Genomic DNA, 20,763 nt, shown 5'->3' on the forward strand with positions numbered 1-20,763 from the left:
TTCTTGGAGAACAACTTAACAAAGCGCGGGGACTACGACTTCATTCTTCTAAGAAGAAAAACATGAATTAAATATATAAGATAAGTTATTTTCAGAGACTTTCTATTTTTTTTTTAATTAGTTAAAATGTTTCTGCTTGTGGAAAATAGATGAAGTTAAATATATTCATCCAAAACTAACATTTTCATATGAAAATATACACGATAGATCTAATGTTGTTTCCGAATTTTACAGAACAATGCTGAATGTTGAATAACGATGAAGGACATGGGACAGAGACATGGCTGCAAAACGATAGGAGACCAAGTGAGTACATTTCATAGGCTTAAATAGTAGTAATTAGGTAGTTAGAATAAACCTGAACATTTTTTAATGAATGTTGATTGCAGTATATCTCTCTATAGCTTTATTTTTGGAGTTATACATGAGAAATATATATGTTTCATACTTTCTGAGTTTCCTTAATAGCATAGTCACAGTTAATGTGCAGGTCGAGCTATAAAATGGATAGAGGCAGAAGCTTCATTCACATATATCAATAGGGACAAAAACATGACTGCATCGCAATAGGAAATCAAGTAAGTGCATTTCAAAGCCTTAAAATAGTAGTAATTAGGATTCGAACTGAAACTGGTGGTTAGGAGAATAAACCGGAAGAGTTTTGATGAATGTTGATTGAAATATGTTTTACCAAAACTTTATAGCTAAGTAAAATAGTGTATGTAAAATTTTATTAGAGATGAAGTTGGCATCTGACTCATCCGGCATTTGATGTTATGCTTGTTAAAAACATTGTGATTGATTGGTACTGAGGCTTTCGAGCCTCATCATGAAACAATACAACATGATTCTTTATGTAAAGAACTTTTCCAAAAGTTCCAATAATAATATAAAAGACAATTATTAATATAGAAAAGAAAACAACTTCACGAAAGTATGTTAACAAATAAACACAAATAGAACTTTGAAGTTATAAAAGATTTGACCCTGGCTTTTATTGATACTAATGGCGAATGCCACACAAATAGGTAGTTGTCTCCTCCTCATTTTTAATGAATTAGGTATGGAACTGATTTTGGATAGTTAGGATATTGGGGTATACATGTTGGTCGCCACTTAACAGTTCAATCATTTTAATATTTTTAATATAAAATGCAAAAGTTTTGTCACATATAATAAAACATATTGCTAAGCAAATAAAAAACACAGACACATTCAAGTGCTTTATTATACAACATAGAGCAGACATCTAGAGGATTACATAGTGCATGAAACAGATTAAAACATATTGAACGTAAGCAAACTTACACAAAACAAAGGAAAACCATTGATAAACCCTTCCATTTCTTATTCTTCACGGGTAACAAAGAAAAACCATTGATAAACCCTTTTGTAGTAGTAACACTCATCGCAAACTAAAGTTATGTCATCCTCGGGATGGCACATTCTCCGTGGTCGAATGTTAACCATCTCCGCATAGTCATCATGAGTGAAACTACACGGAATTGCACTTAGGGAGTTCTTGATTCTCTCCCAGCTTTGATTGGACCTCGATGGTTTTTCCAACCATCGAAGTTTATCCAAGTACTTTCGCCCCTTCCAATAGTGACCACGAACCATCATTAACAAACCGTAAAGGAACGTACCTTCATCATTTTTCCCAATGGAAGCTTGTCGGAAATGATATAGTCCTGCACGTTGCTCATTCTTTATGAAGTATTTAAGTATCCCCTCGATATAATGAGCAACCGGGTTGTCATTCTCCAAACACTTTTCTTTCAACTCAGTGATCCTATCTTAGCAAACCTGAGAAGACATATAACAACATCCATTTGTGCTACTTCACCATAGGGTTCAAATTCCTCAGCAAACTTACCCCAAAGACAACATGGTAAGCGCTGATCACTTTATAACATAAAAAAGTAGCAATTAAAATATAGTAGTCTTTAAATAAGAATTATAATAAAATAAATAACATACAAACCTCAAATCCCTTAATGTGAATTCAATCTTCTTAAGTATCTTTCCATTTTGACATTGGATGGTTTGTAACTCTCCAACATCTAAAGCCTGACCAATGACATCTATAAAACACAAACAAAATTTTTAAAAAAATTCTAAAAAATCGAACACATGTAAATCATGTAAAATTTTATAGTAATCTCACCGATCAAGAAACTGGTGTTTTCTTGTCCACTCAGAACTGCTCCGAAATCCATTAAAGAAAGAAACATATCGTTGTTGCGATAATCACAATCATTTATCTTTGTGAGATTTATAAATGTTATCTTCTTTGGGTGTTTTGTTGTTCGGAAATGACCTTTTGCATCAGTCACAGAGAAGTTGCTAATGTTCTTCCACTCACCCACAACACATTTACTACCCAAATTTTTCAAGTAGTTATGTTTACATGTTGCTTGAATTTTGTCACCCTGCAAAACAGATGACATATCAGGTTTAAAACCAGTGATAATAACACTATACATGATTTTTAAAAACTAAAAACGATTATTAGTTAGTCACCTTCTTGTCTGCAAACACAACTTCGAGGGTTTCACCATAGTTTGAGTTACTTTGCTTCCAGGTATGGAGAACTTTCACTTGAATGGACCAATCTATTCTGTAAGATCAGCTGGGAGAGGTAAGACACTTTTTGATGGACACTCATTTTCGATATGAGTAAAAATGGATTGTTGTGATGTTTTAATGTTGATTACAGTTGTTATATATAGGCTGGACCAGTAAGATTGCGATTGATAGTTCAAAACATATAGGTAAGATTTGATTTCTTCTATGTCGTTGTAAAATGATTTTATTAGTTAGGATTGGTTTGTTGATTGTTGTTAAGGTATATCCACTGGCAAAATCGATTTTTTATTGTTAGAAAATAGGATATCTGGAACATAATCAGTATATTCGTTTGGATTTAAAAAACAATTAAGATATGGTGGTTTGATATTTTGAATTGTAAAATTGTAGAATGATTTTATTTAAATTATTTATATGATAGAGAATATGTAGAAATGAATATATGTTACTTCAGAAACTATCTTTTCATTGATAATTCTGAAATATTTCAGATTTGATACATTATAGTTTTTTTCAGGTTGTCTTCTTTGTGTGTGTATGACTTAACGATTGAGAATATTAAAGAAACAACATCTATCAATACTATTAATATCAAAGGTTCGATACAGTGAAACGTATGTATGTAATAGTTTAATGTATCAAATGAATATGACATATATTTGGTTGCTTTCTTGAATGTAATATTTTAATGTATCAAATGAATATGACATAACCCGCCCGACTATAGATACATTTGGTTGTATTTCTTGAATGTAATATTTTATCATATGTAAATTAACTAAAACAAAAAAAAATACTCATTTGGTTGCTTTCTTGAATGTAATATTTTAATGTATCAAATGAATATGACATATATTTGGTCACATATATTCGATATGAGGTTAATATAATGTTGGCGTGATTTTTGGACTATGAGGTCCCCATATTTTGTTTCCTATAATACCATTAATGAATTCTGTTTTTTAAAACAAATGTAATGGCACAAAAAGTAATATGCCAGGGAAGAGTAGGGGTAATTTCATAAAAGGGTTCCTGAATTAATAGTATTGATCTGTTAATTTAAAATCTCATAAAACTTGGTGAAAACCCAAAAATCCACCATTGCCCCGTCAGCAGCAGAGGTTAACCCCGTAAAACCCCAAACATTATTCAAAAATTATAGAAATATTATAGATTTTTGGGGGTTCGTATAAGAGGCAAACATAGTTATGTATATAAAACTAGGGGTTAACCCGGGCTACACCCGGGACAATTTTGATTTTTCAAATATTTTGTATACAATTATTTTGTTAGATGTTGTATTCTGAATTATATATTTTTGTGAATTTATAAATATTTTATATTTATAGTATGCATAATAAAAAACATTGAAAAAAAAATTTGAATATTTTTTGAGTTTGAAATTATTTTATTTTACATTGATGTAAATATTTTTGTGATAGTTGAATTTTTTTGTTTGTATTTTTTTTATAGTTTAACCTTTGAAATTTTTGTATATATTTCAACTCTTATTTCTAATTTTTTATTGGATCTAATAAATATTTTCCAACGGAACTTTATATTATATAATCAGAACATTTGATATTATATATGTTTTTTCTTTTGACTAAAAATATTTGTTTCCTATCATTTTGTTTTTGTTTTTGAAAATTAGCTTTCAAATTAAATAAATCAAATGTCATTTAAAAACCAAAAACATAAACCGGATCCAATCTCCTATCCACATTAATCTAACCAAATCAAGTGTCAATAACCAAAAACATAAACCGGATCCTAATCTCATCTCCACGTTGACGGAAACGAATAGTACCCGTAAATTAATTTTATATTTTTATCACGTCAAATTTTTCTATTATTTTACAAATCAAATTACAAATCAAAAATAGAATCATGTTTTTAAAGTTTGTTCTTATTTAGTTTCTAACGTTATGCCACTTCGATTATTTTTAATAAAGAAACATATAACTAATAGTTCTATCCTTCATATAAATCTAATTTAGTTTTTCGAATTTGTTTTCACCTTTATACACAATCACATGCAAAAAGTAAAATACTATTATCATAAACTAAGCTTGCCATCATTTGCATTTGTCATGGAAATTCACCCTCTGTCGATGACTTGAAAAACCGTTTTTTTATAACAGATCCTTTTCTCTTTTCTTATGTGTTTGCTTCTTAAAATTTTCCGCGAAAAAATCACCAATTTCATACAGTTAAATTTTGAATTGTGAGATGTGTCAAAAATGGTATCTCTGATTGAATTAGAGACTTAAGGGTAAGGAAATATTGGTGTAGAGAATCGGTTTTAGCACATAGTTTGCTCTTCTCCTTCACCCTTCTTCTCACTCTCAAGCTTGTTCATGTTCTTTTTCAATCATGGTGATCAGTTTCTTTTTTTTTTTCCGTAATTGCTGCCTTGACTTGTCTTTTGTATAGCTAAAGATAAGATAATTATATGAATCAGTTGATATACAACTATAAAAATTAGATCTTTGTGTGTTTAGCGATGTCTAAAGTAGAAGTTTTTATCATCATTTGGCTTTGTTTTTTGCATTTTTATATTTATATCCTTGTAGCAGTTTCGTGCCGTGATATTTCGTGGTAGATTTCGCTGTGTGTTCCATCTATGAAATCTTTTGTGATTATCACATTTGCTCTTTGTTAGCATTATGTTATTTCGTAACTTTTAAAGTTCCGGTTTATGGCAGTGGAGTCCTTTTCATTATGTTTTGGCAACGCTACTATTTGTTACTTTCAAGATCTTGCTCTGTGTACATCTTAAAGATCAATATGGTATACTCTTTAACTTGTAATATTAATAGCGGCTGTGTTTATGGATGGTGTGTTTGTTTATGGTAGATGGTTGTGTCCATCACTCCTTGTGTTGCAATTTTTTATGATTAAATATTTGATTGTGTCTTACCATTTCTTGTGTGTGTTTATGACTGGTGTATGTTGCTTATGATAGATCTGGACTTGGTTTCTTAGTTATTGTTCAATAATACTTACCATCATTCCAGAAAGTTGTGACTCATTATGTTTTCTTTTCTTTTTGTTCTTAGGAAAGAATGATTCTTGCATATTTGTGTGATGAGCTGAAAGGAGAAGACTGAAAATAGTCATGTGCATGGTAAAAAATTCATAATTTTCACTCGCCATTCTCTCCATCTTACTGGTTTGGAAACAATATATTTTTATTTTCAAAATGCAGTCTCTACTCTATATTTCCTTTGCAAACGCTATAACTGCAAAATTGAATGATGAGTATATTTTTTTGCATATTTACATTTTTCTGTAGAATGTGCAAGACACTTATGCCTAGAGATGAAAAAACTATGAGTGATGAAGCCATATGAGAAATATTTCAGGTAAGGTGATTCTTCACTATTTGCATGTGAACTTATCATTTTTTGTAACATTTTTTTTTGTAATACAAATGTGAACTTATCCAAACATATTTTTTTTTAAAAGAGGCTTTTACTATATTTTATGTAATATTTCTATTTCTCTTTACGATAGAAGTTTAATGTAAATTTTTAGTTTTGTATATTTACTTATTCTGATTTTCTTGCTTTTATATCAAATGATAATATTATGATATATCTTTAATGTAGTATTTCTATTTCTTATATTGTATGCTTGTTTTTCTTATAATGTTTATTTACTTATAAAAATATTTGGAAATAATAAAAGTGTACAGCTATACATTTTCAGATAGATGTTAACGTAGTTTTTCCATTTCTTATATTTTTTATTTAATTATTATTTATTTTTCTTATATTGTGTATTTACTTATTCTAATTGTTTGGCATTTTATATCAAATCGTAGTATTCTATTTACGATAGATGTTTAATATAATATTTCTATTTCTTAATTGTATATTTATTTTTTCTAATTTTCTTGCTTTATATTGTATGCTTATTTTTATTATATTGTAGATTTACTTGTAAAAATATTTGGAAATAATAAAAATGTAAAACCGTAATTTTTTTAAGATAGGTGTGTAATGTATTTTTTACATTTTTTATATTGTATATTTACTTATTTTACTTTTTTTATATTGTATATTTAATTATTCTAGTTGTTTTGCTTTTATATCAAATTTTAATATTATGATAGATGGTTAATGTAATATGTCTATTTCTTATATTTCATATTTAGTTATTATTTATTTTACTACATATTTTCAGATATATGTTTGATGTAGTTTTTCTATTTCTTATATTGAAAATTTACTTATTTTTTTTATTTTTATCTTGTATATGTACTTATTCTAATTTTATTTCTTTTATATCAATTTTTAATATTACGATAGATGTTTATGTTATATTTATATTTATTATATTTCATATTTAATTATTATTCATTTTCTTTATATTTCATATTTACTTATTATTATCTTTAATAATGTCAGGTGGCATCTTTTGGAAAAAATTACATTTTTTTTTTTTGGAAATAATAAAAATGTAAACTAAATGTAAAAAATGTAATACTACCATTTTCATGTAATATTTCTTATATTATATTTTTTTTTTAAAATAGTGACACGTGGCATCTTTCGGAGAATTTTTTATCGCTGATGTGGATGCTCTATGGAGCCTCAAAAGCGAACTACAGGTAGTTTACATTTTTATTATTTCCAAAAAATCTTAAATGTAATATTTCCGAAAAGATACCACCTGATATTATTAAAAATAATAATAAGTAAATATGAAATATAAATAAAATGAATAATAACTAAATATAAAATATAAGATATATAAGTATTACATAAACATCTATCGTAATATTAAAATTTGATATAAAAGAAATAAATCGGAATAAGTACATATACAAGATATAAATAAAAATAAGTAAATTTTCAATATAAGAAATAGAAAAACTACATCAAACATTTATCTGAAAATATGTAGTAAAATAAATAATAATTAAATATGAAATATAAGAAATAGACATATTACATTAACCATCTATAAAATTCAAAGACATATGTAGGAACATGCCGAAGGCTTATGGTAGTGTTGAATGAAATTTTGGTATGTGTTTATTGTTAGCCTTAGCCTACAACTCAAATGGATCAAATGGGTGATGAAGTATATTTTCTAAGTTATTATGTTTTAATAAGTGATCAAGTCTATTGTATGTTTGTATCAGAATGTGGTTTAAGATCAACTCCAACGTATTTTCTAACTTACACCCACTTTCTCCTTTTCTGTTTGTGTTAAGCACAGAAGGATTATCTGATCTCCTTCAGAAAATAAAAGATTATCTCATCAACTGATCCACTTATTTGAGAGAGTAATTCACTCCTTAGGATAATTTGAGTGAGATCATACAAATATATAAATAATTTAAGTATATTTAAAATGTTCAATTCATTTTTAGATTAAAAAAATAATCAATTTTTATATTTTTATTACGTCAAATTTGTCTATTATTTACAAATCAAATTAAAAATCAAAAATATATTATGTTTTTAAATTTTGTTCTAATTTAGTTTCTAACAATATGTCACTTCGATTATTTTAAAAAAGAAACATCTAACTAATATTGTAGCTTTAATATAAATCTAATGTTAAATTTCAAATTTATCTATTAGATTTTTGTTTTTTCTTGTAAATCTCTTATATTAAATTTCCAATAAGTTAATATAAACATAAATCTAAATTTCAAGATACTTTTAACATTTTTTTGTTTATATTTTTGTAGTTTTGTATTGATTTTAATTTTACGTACATGAATATTTGAATTTTTTGAAACTTAATTTGTTTTTCTAAATTATTTTTTTTGGTCAGTTAAAAATTTATGTGGAATTTAAAACAGTTGTGTTGTATATCAAGTTAATTATCTGATGAAGAATTTTGTCTTTAACCTATTTATATTCATTTTATTTTGAGAGAAATATTTTTCTGATATTTTATATTTAAAAATATCAATTAAGATGTTGATTTAGTATATTTTCAATGATATTTGTTAATTCTATATGAACACGTCAAATGAACAACAGTCTCAATTTTGAAATCATATATACTTTCAATTCATATTTTATTTTTATTTGAAATTCTTCTATTTTTTATGATTAATATTTTTTAATTAATTTACGGTTATCTTTCAAACATTTAGGTTATATAGTAAAAAATATGTTGACGTTCAATGATTTATGGAGTTAACTTATATATAGTATATGCAATTTGTGGATATTTCAATAGCATATAACATAAACTTTAAAAATTGAATCAACTTGTATATAATATATGTTATTTGTTATTTTCAGTATCATATACCCTAAACTTTAAAATCACGTGTTTTGAGTTTTACATATTTATAAGTCTTCCAGTTTTGTTTTAATAATTATCCTTATTGGTTATATTTATGATAAAATAATATGTGAACATTCTCAATTATTTATAACATCAACTTATATATAATATATGTTATTTGTGAATATTATCAATTGCATATAACCTAAAATTTGAAACCACATATTGTAAATAAATATAGTTATAATTGTTTTAAAGTATTCCATTTTTTTATTCTTATGTTAAATTTAAAAAATTATAAATATTAAGTTAATTTTTATAATTTTTTATTTTGTTAACCTACCTTATCTCAAATTGATTTCTATTTTATTGTTTCAAAGTCTTTCAATATTTATTTAAAAATTTTATTTGTTAGTAATTTTATGTTAATTTACAAAATTAGTTTACATAAGTAACTTATATATAATGTTTTTAATTTTGTAAGTTTAACATTTATATGATTTATATTTTATTTTGAAATGAATTGTTTTTGGTAATATTGACATTGATTAGAAATAAAAGATTGAGAAAATGATTGGCATATTTTGGTGATTAAAAATAAGACGTGGACATTTTCAGTAGTTATGACATCAACTTATATATATTATTTATTATTTTTAATATTTTCAATAGCATATAATACAAAAATTAAATTACTTGTTTTAAATTTTTATCGATATAATTATTGGAAAGTTTTGCATTTTTTAATTTTTGAAATTTTATTATATATTCATTAACTTTTACTTTTTTAGCTTTCCTTATTTGATATTGACTTCTATTTAATTTTGAAAAAACAAATTTTTGGAATATTGACATTTTTGGAATATTAAACTAAAACAATGATTTCTCATATTATGGTTAGTTGTTTTAAATCTTATGTGTCTTCAATTGTATTATTGAATATTTTCAATAGCATATAACCTAAACTTTAAAATTCATGCGTTCTAAATTTAAACTAAAATAATGATTTCTCATATTATGGTTAGTTTGTTTTAAAACCCTATGTGTCTTCAATCATATCATTGAATATTTTCAATAGCATATAACCTAAATCTTAAAAATCATGCATTTTAAATTTATATAGTTCTAATTTTAAATATCTTGCATTTTTTAGTTATTTATTATATTTTTAAGATATTTTATGTTAATTTCGAAAATATACTATATATTAAGTTAAATTATCTATATTTTTTTACTTTTGTAAGTTTACCATATTTAATTGATTTCAGCACATAGATATGTTAATAGTACATATCAATTCAAAGTACATATTTCTATTTCTTAAGTTTACCACTTATTATTTAGTTTTTCTTAAATTTGTATTTATTTTATATTTGTTTTTCCTTTTTTAGTAACAATGACACGTGATATCTTTCGGACGAAATTGTTTTCGCTGATGTGGACGCTCTCTGGAGTCTCGAAGATCCCTTTTATTAGTAGGGATTTGGAATATTGACTTTTTGAAAATATTAAACTAAAATAATGATTTCTCATATTATGGTTTGTTTTTTTTAAATCCTACGTGTCTTCCATTATATTATTGAATATTTTCAATATCATATAACCTAAGTTTTTAAAATCATGCGTTTTAAATTAATATAGTTCTAATTGTTTAAATATCTTGCATTTTTAAGTTATTAATTATATTTGTAAGATATTTTATGTTAATTTCGAAAATATATTATATATTATTAAATTATCTATAATTCTTTGAATTTTGTAAGTGTACCATATTTAATTGATTTCAGCACATAAATATGTTAATAGTACATACAAATTGAAAGTACATATTTCTATTTTCTTAAGTTTACCACTTATTATTTAGTTTTTCTTATATTTTATATTTATTTTATATTTGTTTTTCCTTTTTAATAACAATGACATGTGGCATGTTTCGGACGAAATTTTTCCGCTGATGTGGACGCTCCCTGGAATCTCGAAAGGTCCCTTTTATTAGTAGGTTCTTTTAAAAAAAATCCTATGTATCTTAAATCATATTTTTGAATATTTTCAATAGCATATAACCTAAGTTTTAAAAATCATGCGTTTTAAATTAATATAGTTCTAATTGTTTAAAAAACTTGCATTTTAAGTTATTTATTATATTTGTAAGATATTTTATTTTAATTTCGAAAATATATTATATATTAAGTTAATTATCTATAATTCTTTGATTTTTGTAAGTTTACCATATTTAATTGATTTCAGCACATAAATATGTTAATAGTACATATGAATTGAAAGTACATATTTCTATTTCTTAAGTTTACCATTTATTATTTATTTTTTATTTGTTTATCCTTTTTAGTAATAATGCCACGTGTCATCTTTTTGAAGAAATTTATGTCGCTGATTTGGACGTTCTCTGGTGCCTCAAAAGCGAACATTAAATAGTATAGATTACACGTTAATAGGAAATATTTGTTCGCTTGATTCAAATAACTTGCATAGTATTTGACTTAAAAATAAATGGGAATAGCTTGGCTGTAAATACTTGCAACATACAATGAAATATTTTAAAAATATTTTGTGTTTTAATATTATAGATAATATTTTTTATTAGATGTTATAAATCTTAACTTGTTACAAAAATTGTTAAAAAGTCAAAAAAAAAAAAAATAAAGAAACTCAAGTTAAGTATTCCTTATTTTTCAAACATAAAATATATATGATATTTTGCAATAGCTAATATATTATCATACAATAAAATTAATTGATTTATCAAAATCTGATTCGTTCGCGGGTCGACCCAATAATCCAATGATCTTATAAGTTGCTCAAGTTTTTTGAAAAAGGATCTATAATAATGCTTTAAGTTACAATATTTAGAGTTATAAAATATATTCCTACGAATATAACAGTAGAAGCTATGGAAGTTACATATATTTTGAAGAGGCATATTTTTCAAAAAAGCTAAAAGTCGTAAAGATCAAGATAATTGGTGAAAGACAATATTTGGTTATTATATAAATGTTAAGATATTACTAACAATCTGTAAATAAAATCTGAACAAATAATCTATATTTTAAGATAAAAAGAAAATGAGGAATATATTTTAGGTTGCTACTATGATTAAAATTGTTGAACCGGAATATTGTGCTCATTAAATATATTAATTTCGTAAGGAAATGTAAAAATCGTTTTTAGTTACGATAATCATCTTTCCAAATATCTATCTATCTATTCTATTAAAACTGAAGTACAAAACCAAAGTTGCCTATTTTAAGTGATTTCTTATAGATTTTTATTTCATTCAAGTTAATTTTAACTACTTCATTTATTATTTTTTCTAAATAAATCGACATCATTTATTACAAAATACCAAATAGAACTTACATAATTTCAATTGTTTATTATTTTTCTAAATCTTTTTAACTAGTAACGGTCAACGTAAAACCTAGTTAGTAGCGGGCCAGATTAACGTAGAGAATGTCACTAATTAAGTAATTATGCGCTTATTAATGCTCTTCTTTGGATTTAGTATAATTAATTATTGTGTCTGTGGCCTCATATAATGATTCTTAACAATGTTTTATTAACGTTGAGCTTAATACATCTTCATTAGTAGATATTTATAATCTTCAAAAATTTAGGATAAAAATTATGAATAAAACATTTGAATAAATGAGATCAATCAAATTCCTGTTTTATCAAATTTTGTTTGGAATTTTTTTTAAAGAAAAAAGTGTTAAATCCTCACGTTTGAAGAGAGTGAAATTGAAGATCTGAATATAATACGAAATGCAAACTTTATTCGATGTATCCAGTTATGAGATTACATAGTTAAAAAAATTCATAAGTATTGGAAGCAAATCGCAGAAATTGAAACATAATAGAGAAGTGCACCAGTAAAAAAAAACATAAAACAGAAAAGAAACAGCGTCAGCCCTCATCACTTGTCTAAATCAAGGGATTTAGATTCTGAAATGACCATGAATCAGCTCCATAATGCCGTTTACAGAGACTTCACGTCGGGATCTAAAACTGAACATGGACCCATTATTCTGATCCAGTAGTCCCATTACAGAAGACCACGACGGCTTGAACTGATAAAGATCACAACTTGCTTTGGACCACTCTGGAACCACACTCATGACTTCACATGTGTTCGCTCTCACGTCATAGCCATAAATATTATTTCATTATTCGCACTCACCAATACAGGCCTACCATCAAAATCCTCCACGTACCAGCACGATAGCATTATTTGGTGCACCGGCTCTTTCTTGATCCATCTCGTGAGGATCCATTTAGGATCAGTGAAGATATTCTCTAGGGCATAATGGTAAACCAGTTCCTCTGTTGCCGATATCAATGTCAGATAGTTATCTTCAGCACTGAGCAAGAGTTCTGCGCCCACTTGCTGATCAAATTTTGTCGGAAGAGACATGTTTTCTCTGTCTCGCGATTGAAATCTATAATGATTCCGTCGCTTCTAAACCAGTTGAGACCTCCTTGGAATTAAACTGGTTTCATATCCCTCATGACATCGCTCGAGAGACTTGTGATCTTTGTTTTTGATATTTTCCATGAATTCCCAGCATTAATATGAAATCCATACATGGTTTCACCTGGATTTGAAGCAGCGACCTCTGTTATGCAGACTATTTGGAACCTCTGAGTAGTTTTATCAATTTGATCAACCTCAAACCTGATGCTCTTCTTTGTTTCCAAATAACAGTAATCAAGGAACCAGTAATTCTCTGTGAGGGAATTGGCGACGCAAAAAAATCCATGAACATAGATTAGGATAAGGACGGAACAGTAACCGAGGATGAAGCATATGCACTCTAAGGGACCTTTGCTACGAAATGGCGAAACATCACCAACAGGGTGGAAACATGCCATGTTTGAACCATGTACCCCGATGTGAAGGAAACTTGATGTGGTCCGAGACCAGTATAAAGATTTGAAACTAAGATTTTTTGTTATATGTTACATATATTTATTAGTGCATCGCATTATCACAAAAGATTTGGGATCTAATCTTAAGAGAATTTCTCCTTGGAGATCCTGAGGTAAGTTATTGATGACCAGAGAAAAAAGATTTTATGCTTAGTTTTTAGATGGTTTTTTCTTGTTTTTGCTTGCTTTAGCTATGAATTAAGTGTATGCATATGTAATTTTTTTTAAAAACCCTATATTAGAAGTAAAATCATTAAAAGGCTCCAAAATTAGTAGATATCTTAATAATCACATAATCATATTAACTCATATCGTTAAATATCTAGTCAGTATTAATTGATTTAACCACAGTTTATTATAAGCAAATGGTAGTTAAACACAAAGTAAAATTGAAAATTTTAGTCATGTTAATCATACGATGGTGTTTTAACTAATGTTTGTTTATAATAAACGGCGGTTAAATCAATAATACTGACTAGATAGTCAACGATATGAGTTAATATGATTTTGGGATTAATAAGATATCTACTAATTTTGGAGTCTTTTAATGATTTGATTTCTAAAATAGGTTTTCTTTAAAAATTATATATACATACACTTAATACATAGATGAAGCAAAAACAAGAGAAAATCATCTAAAAACTAAGCATAAAATCTATTTCTCCGGTCATGAATAACTTACCTCAGAATCTCCAAAGGGAGATTCTCTTAAGGTTAGATCCCAAATATTTTGTGATGATGCGATGCACGAATAAATCTATGGAACATATAACTATAGATCCGAGTTTCAAATCTCTTTACTGGTCTCAGACCGCATCCAGTTTGCTTCACATCGGGGTACATGGCTCCAATGTGAAATGTTTTCACCATGTGTGTGATGTTTGGCCATTTCGTAGCAAAGGTCCCTCAGAGTGCATATTCTATGTCCTAGGTTACTGTTCCAGCCTTATCATAATCTATGTTCATGGATGTTTTTGCGCTGCTAATCCCCTCACAAAGAAGTACCGGTTCCTTGATTACTGTTATTTGGAAACAAAGAAGAGCATTGGGTTCACGGATGATCGAATCGATAAAACTACTTAGAGGTTCAAAATCATCTGCATAACAGAGGTCGCTGCTTCAAATCCAGGTGAAACCATGTATGGATTTCATATTAACGCAGAAATTCATGGAAAATATCAGAAACCAAGATTACTTGTCTCTCGAGCGATGTCATGAGGAATATGAAACCAGTTTACTTCCATGGAGGTCTGTAATGGTTTAGGAGCGACGGAAGCATTATAGCTTTCAATCCCGAAACAGAGAAAGTATGTCTGATTCAGACTAAATTCGATCAGCAAGTGGGCGTGCAACTCTTGTTCAGTGCTAACGATAACTATCTGACATTGTTTTTGGCAACAAAGGAACTGGTTACCTTTATGCCTTGGAGAATATCTTCACTGATCCTAAATGGATCCTCAAGAACGAGCCGGTGCACCAAAAAATGCTATTGTGCTGGTACGTGGAGGGTTTTGATGGTAGGCATGTATTGGTGAGTGTGAAGGATGAAATAGAGGGGTCCGATGCAGTTAGTTATCTTTATCAGTTCAAGCGGTCGTGGTCTTCTGTAATGGGACTACAATAACAGAATAATGGGTCCATGTTCAGTTTCTTCACTATGTTTAGATCCCAAGATGAAGTCTCTGTAAAAGGCATTATGGAGCTGATTCATGGTCATTTCAGAATCTAAATCCCTTGATTTAGACAAGTGATGAGGGTGAGCGCTGTTTCTTTTCTGTTTTATGTTTTCTTTTGTGCAACTCAGTTTTATGTTTCAATTTCTGTGATTTGCTTCCAATACTTTTGAATTTTTTTTTTAACTATGGAATCACATAACTGGTTACATTGAATAAAGTTTGCATACTTTATTATATTAAGATCTTCAATTTCCCTTTCTTTAAATGCGATGATTTAACTCTTTTTTATTCAAAAAACAATATTCTAAAAAAAAATTGATAAATTAGGAACTTGATTGATCTCATTTATTCAAATGTGGACAATTTTGTACACATTTGAATAAATTATTAGGAGAAATACAAATTTAATAAATGTGATTTTAATTTCTGTATATGCCATCAAAGACAATAGCATATATCATAGTGTTGCAAATAACAAGGAAATATCCCAGTTCTCTCATTTAAGCACTCAAAAGTCAACAGCTCATTGAGGATATTATTTTGGAAACAAGATGTACTAACCTCGTTGACCATTGTCTCACTCTTGAGAGACACACTTACAGCTGGATGTTTTTCACTTACCTAAAACACAAGTGGAGGAGATTAGTGGGAACCATAAGGAATATTGGGCAATAGCTAAATGAGTTTTGAAGTTAAAAATCCAAAATTTAAAATTGAAGAAATCATGTGTTGATGGCATGTGACATTCCAGGCCCTAAAACATGATTGGGAACAAAAAAAGATTGCATCACTACATGGAATATAGTCCACTAGTATATTTTACTCAGAGTATGAGTGAGAGTAGAAATGAAAGTCCCTCTTAAAACTGGCACATTTTACGAAGCAGATTGGACAAGTAAAGTCTCCAGTCGACCTGAAGAGATGGACACTATAACTCATAAATTTGTAGGTAACACTTCCCATTAGTAGTGAGGGGAAGCCAAAATTCAAGAAAAACTGATAACTATAAAACTAAGGGAAATGAATTGTAGATTAAACTGCAGGTACCAGTTAATGGGCAACACTACTGAAGAGGCATGGATGTCATTAAATGAAAATAAAAAACGTGATAAGGAGAATTTGCTGTTGCTCCAACCTCTTGTGCAAATATGGGACTTGAACTTGCTGCGGTGAGCTCTTCATATAAAAAAGTACAAGAAAATTATAAGATAGTTTAACACAATTAATATTAGAGTAAATGATGGAAGTGTTCCGAAGTGTGAAAAGTTACTGAGGTGAGGAGATTGCTGGGAACCTGAATCACGTCACACTTCTCACTCATAGTCATTGGCTGCAGAAATAGAAAAGTCATACCATTATAATATTTCCATAGTAATGGTGAATATAGTAAACTAACAAAATTCACATTAGCAAGTGTTTCCAGTTTTACATGAAAGAAGTTAAATCCAGAGAGTCCACATTCCATTACAGGGAACAAAGAATATATAAAAGGAAACAACAAAACCTACGTTTACTTAAGAAAACAATTAAGGCAAGATTACCCGTAAAAAGGAAGGCTGCATTTCAACAAGAGAGGCTGAAGTTGCTTCCTCTCCCAAGTCCATATTTGGATATTTCTGCAGACAAATAGAGAGATTCCAAGGGTATTTTGCTCCATACGCAAAGTCCTCCTATGTTGCCTGCCAGAAAAAGTAGATTTAAACTCTCATGATGATTTATCTATAGAAAAAAAGACACAAAGATTTTATTACTAATACCTGAATGGATCTTGCTTGAATCAACGCCAAGTTGAGAATTTTGCGCACCAGCTACAAGAAAGAAAATAAATTTGATTGGTTTATCTTGGATACATATACATACATCAGTACACAACAATCACTCTTACTCACCAAAGCTGATAAATAAGATAGCGGTGATTCTGATTTTGCATCCAACGCGAGTCTATCAATTGGAGGGAGCAGGAAGTTGGCTTGAGGTTGACTAACTCCATCATCCCCAGTTGCGATACATATTCGACTGAACTTATATACTGCAGAAGACTATAATTTTGGGAATTCAACAAAGAAAAAAAGAATGTTAGGCGCTGAAATGAAAAATGACATAATTAGGTAAAGATCAATCCAGTTATGTCTGAGGTGAAATTCCTACCTCTGCAGTAGTCTTAGAAGAAACGAGTCTTGCCAGCATAATAAAAAGAGGAAACAGTTTCTGAGTTTTTACACCAACGACATCTTTACAGCCCGGAAGGAGCAAAGTCATTTATATTCTGCACATCAGTAAAATATTGATTACTATTCACCAGGGGGTAAAGTCTTTGAAACTTCTTCCCAAACAAACACTTAACATTCATGTTCCAGATTAATGATTGAGTTATATTCTAATCATAATTACACAAAACTAATGGAGATTCTGTACATATTTTTTTTTTCTTTTTACCTCCTTTGATGTTTGGCTTCAATCTTATAATTCAAACTTCGCTGAAGAAACAAGGGCTACACGGGAAAGATAAGAGAAAACTGTTAGAGTCAACTACATAGCAAGATCACAAACGCTTGCTTATAACCAAATGAAGTCAGCACAAACTACACAGCCATGGGAATTTTCTATGTCAAAAGCAAAACTAATGTTTGTGTCACTCATTATTACACACTTTCCCCACTATGGAAAGGTAACAGGTAGATGTTAAAAAAGGAAAGGTAACAGGTAAAGAAACACATACATTCTTAATAGCACGACGCTGAAGAATGATATAGAGTTATCCAGGCTGGCAATACGCTTTAAGGATCTCTTCAGCATCAATCTTCTCCTCTTCGCGCACGGAAGAATTCATTGTGCATCTGATCTATCATTCTGGAACAACGTCTGCAGTTCATACGCCACCAAAAATGTAAAACAAAAAATACAAAAAGAATTTCAATAAAAGTTCTTCAACTATTACACGGATGATTGAATCCATAAGAATACTCATGTACTTATAAGTAGTCTAAATTTTACTTATAGATGTAAAGCCTTATTAAGCTTTTAATCAAATGGAGGCGTAATGAATTATAAGTGGAAGAAAACATACAAAGAGGTTTTACGAATGATGAAAGGAGTGTCTGGAATTCTCGCTACAAGTTCAATATCACAGTTAACCCACAAAAACGTCTAATACAAAAGAGCGAAAGGACACAATAACACAAACTTGAGAACATTGTATTTGTAGCAATCAAGAATGTGTTAATAATTCAAAGTATCTTTTTCTTTATAGAAAAGTATCTTTTTTTCTTTTGGTCAAATATAGGAAAGTATCATATATAATCTAAAATGCTAATAATATCTTGAATTTTTTTTTCTTTACTACTTAAATAATATATTTTCACCTAGCTTGTTTTATAATACCCAAACTGTATTTTTTTGTGATTGATTTTAATTTATTTATCAACCAAACATTCGTTATTAAAAATTGATAGATATTTTATCAAGTATACACTTTTAAGCAATTTTCTGTTTAAAGAAAAAATATAGAAAAGAACCCTTGCAAATGTTTATTAGTATATGCATTATTAAGAACTTAAGATCATCCCTAAGCTGAATTTTTAAATTCGCCACGTAGACTTAACATTTAAATTCACCTCATCATTTAGCACCAAACAAAGTGTCATATACTTTATTAAACAAAAATATTAAATTAAAAAATAGTTGAAAAAAGAAAGACATCAATTTTAACGGTACTAACACCGCCAGTTAAAATATAAATTCTAAATCTTAAATTCTAAACCATAAATCCAAACCATATGCTCTTAACCCAAATTCTAGATCCTAACCTAGATCATATACCCTAAAGTCAAACCCTATACTGTAGTTCATACGCCACCAAAAATGTAAAAACAAAAAATACAAAAAGAATTTCAATAAAAGTTCTTCAACTATTACACCGATGATTGAATCCATAAGAATACTCATGTACTTATAAGTAGTCTAAATTTTACTTATAGATGTAAAGCCTTATTAAGCTTTTAATCAAATGGAGGCGAAATGAATTATAAGTGGAAGAAAACATACAAAGAGGTTTTACGAATTATGAAAGGAGTGTCTGGAATTCTCGCTAGAAGTTCAATATCACAGTTAACCCACAAAAACGTCTAATACAAAAGAGCGAAAGGACACAATAACACAAACTTGAGAACATTGTATTTGTAGCAATCAAGAATGTGTTAATAATTCAAAGTATCTTTTTCTTTATAGAAAAGTATCTTTTTTCTTTTGGTCAAATATAGGAAAGTATCATATATAATCTAAAATGCTAATAATATCTTGAATTTTTTTTTTGCTTTACTACTTAAAATAATATATTTTCACCTAGCTTGTTTTATAATACCCAAACTGTATTTTTTTGTGATTGATTTTAATTTATTTATCAACCAAACATTCGTTATTAAAAAATTGATAGATAGTTTATCAAGTATACACTTTTAAGCAATTTTCTGTTTAAAGAAAAAATATAGAAAAGAACCCTTGCAAATGTTTATTAGTATATGCATTATTAAGAACTTAAGATCACCCCTAAGCTGAATTTTTAAATTCACCACGTAGACTGAACATTTAAATTCACCTCATCATTTAGCACCAAACAAAGTGTCACATACTTTATTAAACAAAAATATTAAATTGAAAAATAGTTGAAAAAAGAAAGACATCAATTTTAACGGTACTAACACCGCCAGTTAAAATATAAATCCTAAATCTTAAATTCTAAACCATAAATCCAAACCATATGCTTTTAACCCAAATTCTAGACCCTAACCTAGACCATATACTCTAAAGTCAAACTCTATACTTTAACCCAAACCGTTAAACCTTAAATCCTAACGATGTACCCCAAACCTAAATCCTATAAATTAAATCCAAAACCTATAAACTAAACCAAAATCCTAGAACCTAAACTCAAACCCTAAACTCTAAACCCACACCGTAAACCTTAAACCCAAAACCTATAGCCTTTAAGTTTAGGATTTGAGTTTAGGGTTTACGGTTTGAGTTTTAGGGTCTACAAATTGGGTTTAGGGTTTATAGTTTGAGTTTAAGGTTTACGGTTTGAGTTTATAGTTTAAGATTTGAGTTTAAGGTATAAGATTTGAGTTTAGGATCTATGTTTTGGATTTAAGATCTACGTTTTGGATTTAGGGTGTATGGTTTAGAGTTTGGATTTATGATTTATGGTTTAGGGTTTAGCTGGCTTCGTTTTTTTTTTTGACGCCAAACGGCTATTCTATTACTCAAACTTGAGGTGGTCTGGGTAACCAGACCGGAA

General features: G+C 28.4%; 3 pseudogenes; 1 reads left to right on the forward strand and 2 right to left on the reverse strand.

Moving 5' to 3' along the window:
* Positions 1–1,208: 1,208 nt before the first annotated feature.
* Positions 1,209–18,319, reverse strand: LOC108833588 (polycomb group protein EMBRYONIC FLOWER 2-like; annotated as a pseudogene).
* On the reverse strand, positions 12,712–13,929 carry LOC108833581 (putative F-box/kelch-repeat protein At1g20790; annotated as a pseudogene).
* LOC108841649 (putative F-box/kelch-repeat protein At1g20790) lies at positions 14,277–15,523 on the forward strand (annotated as a pseudogene).
* Positions 18,320–20,763: the final 2,444 nt, after the last annotated feature.

This window comes from Raphanus sativus, chromosome 2 (assembly GCF_000801105.2).
Source record: "Raphanus sativus cultivar WK10039 chromosome 2, ASM80110v3, whole genome shotgun sequence".
In the NCBI taxonomy this organism is placed as follows: Eukaryota; Viridiplantae; Streptophyta; class Magnoliopsida; order Brassicales; family Brassicaceae; genus Raphanus; species Raphanus sativus.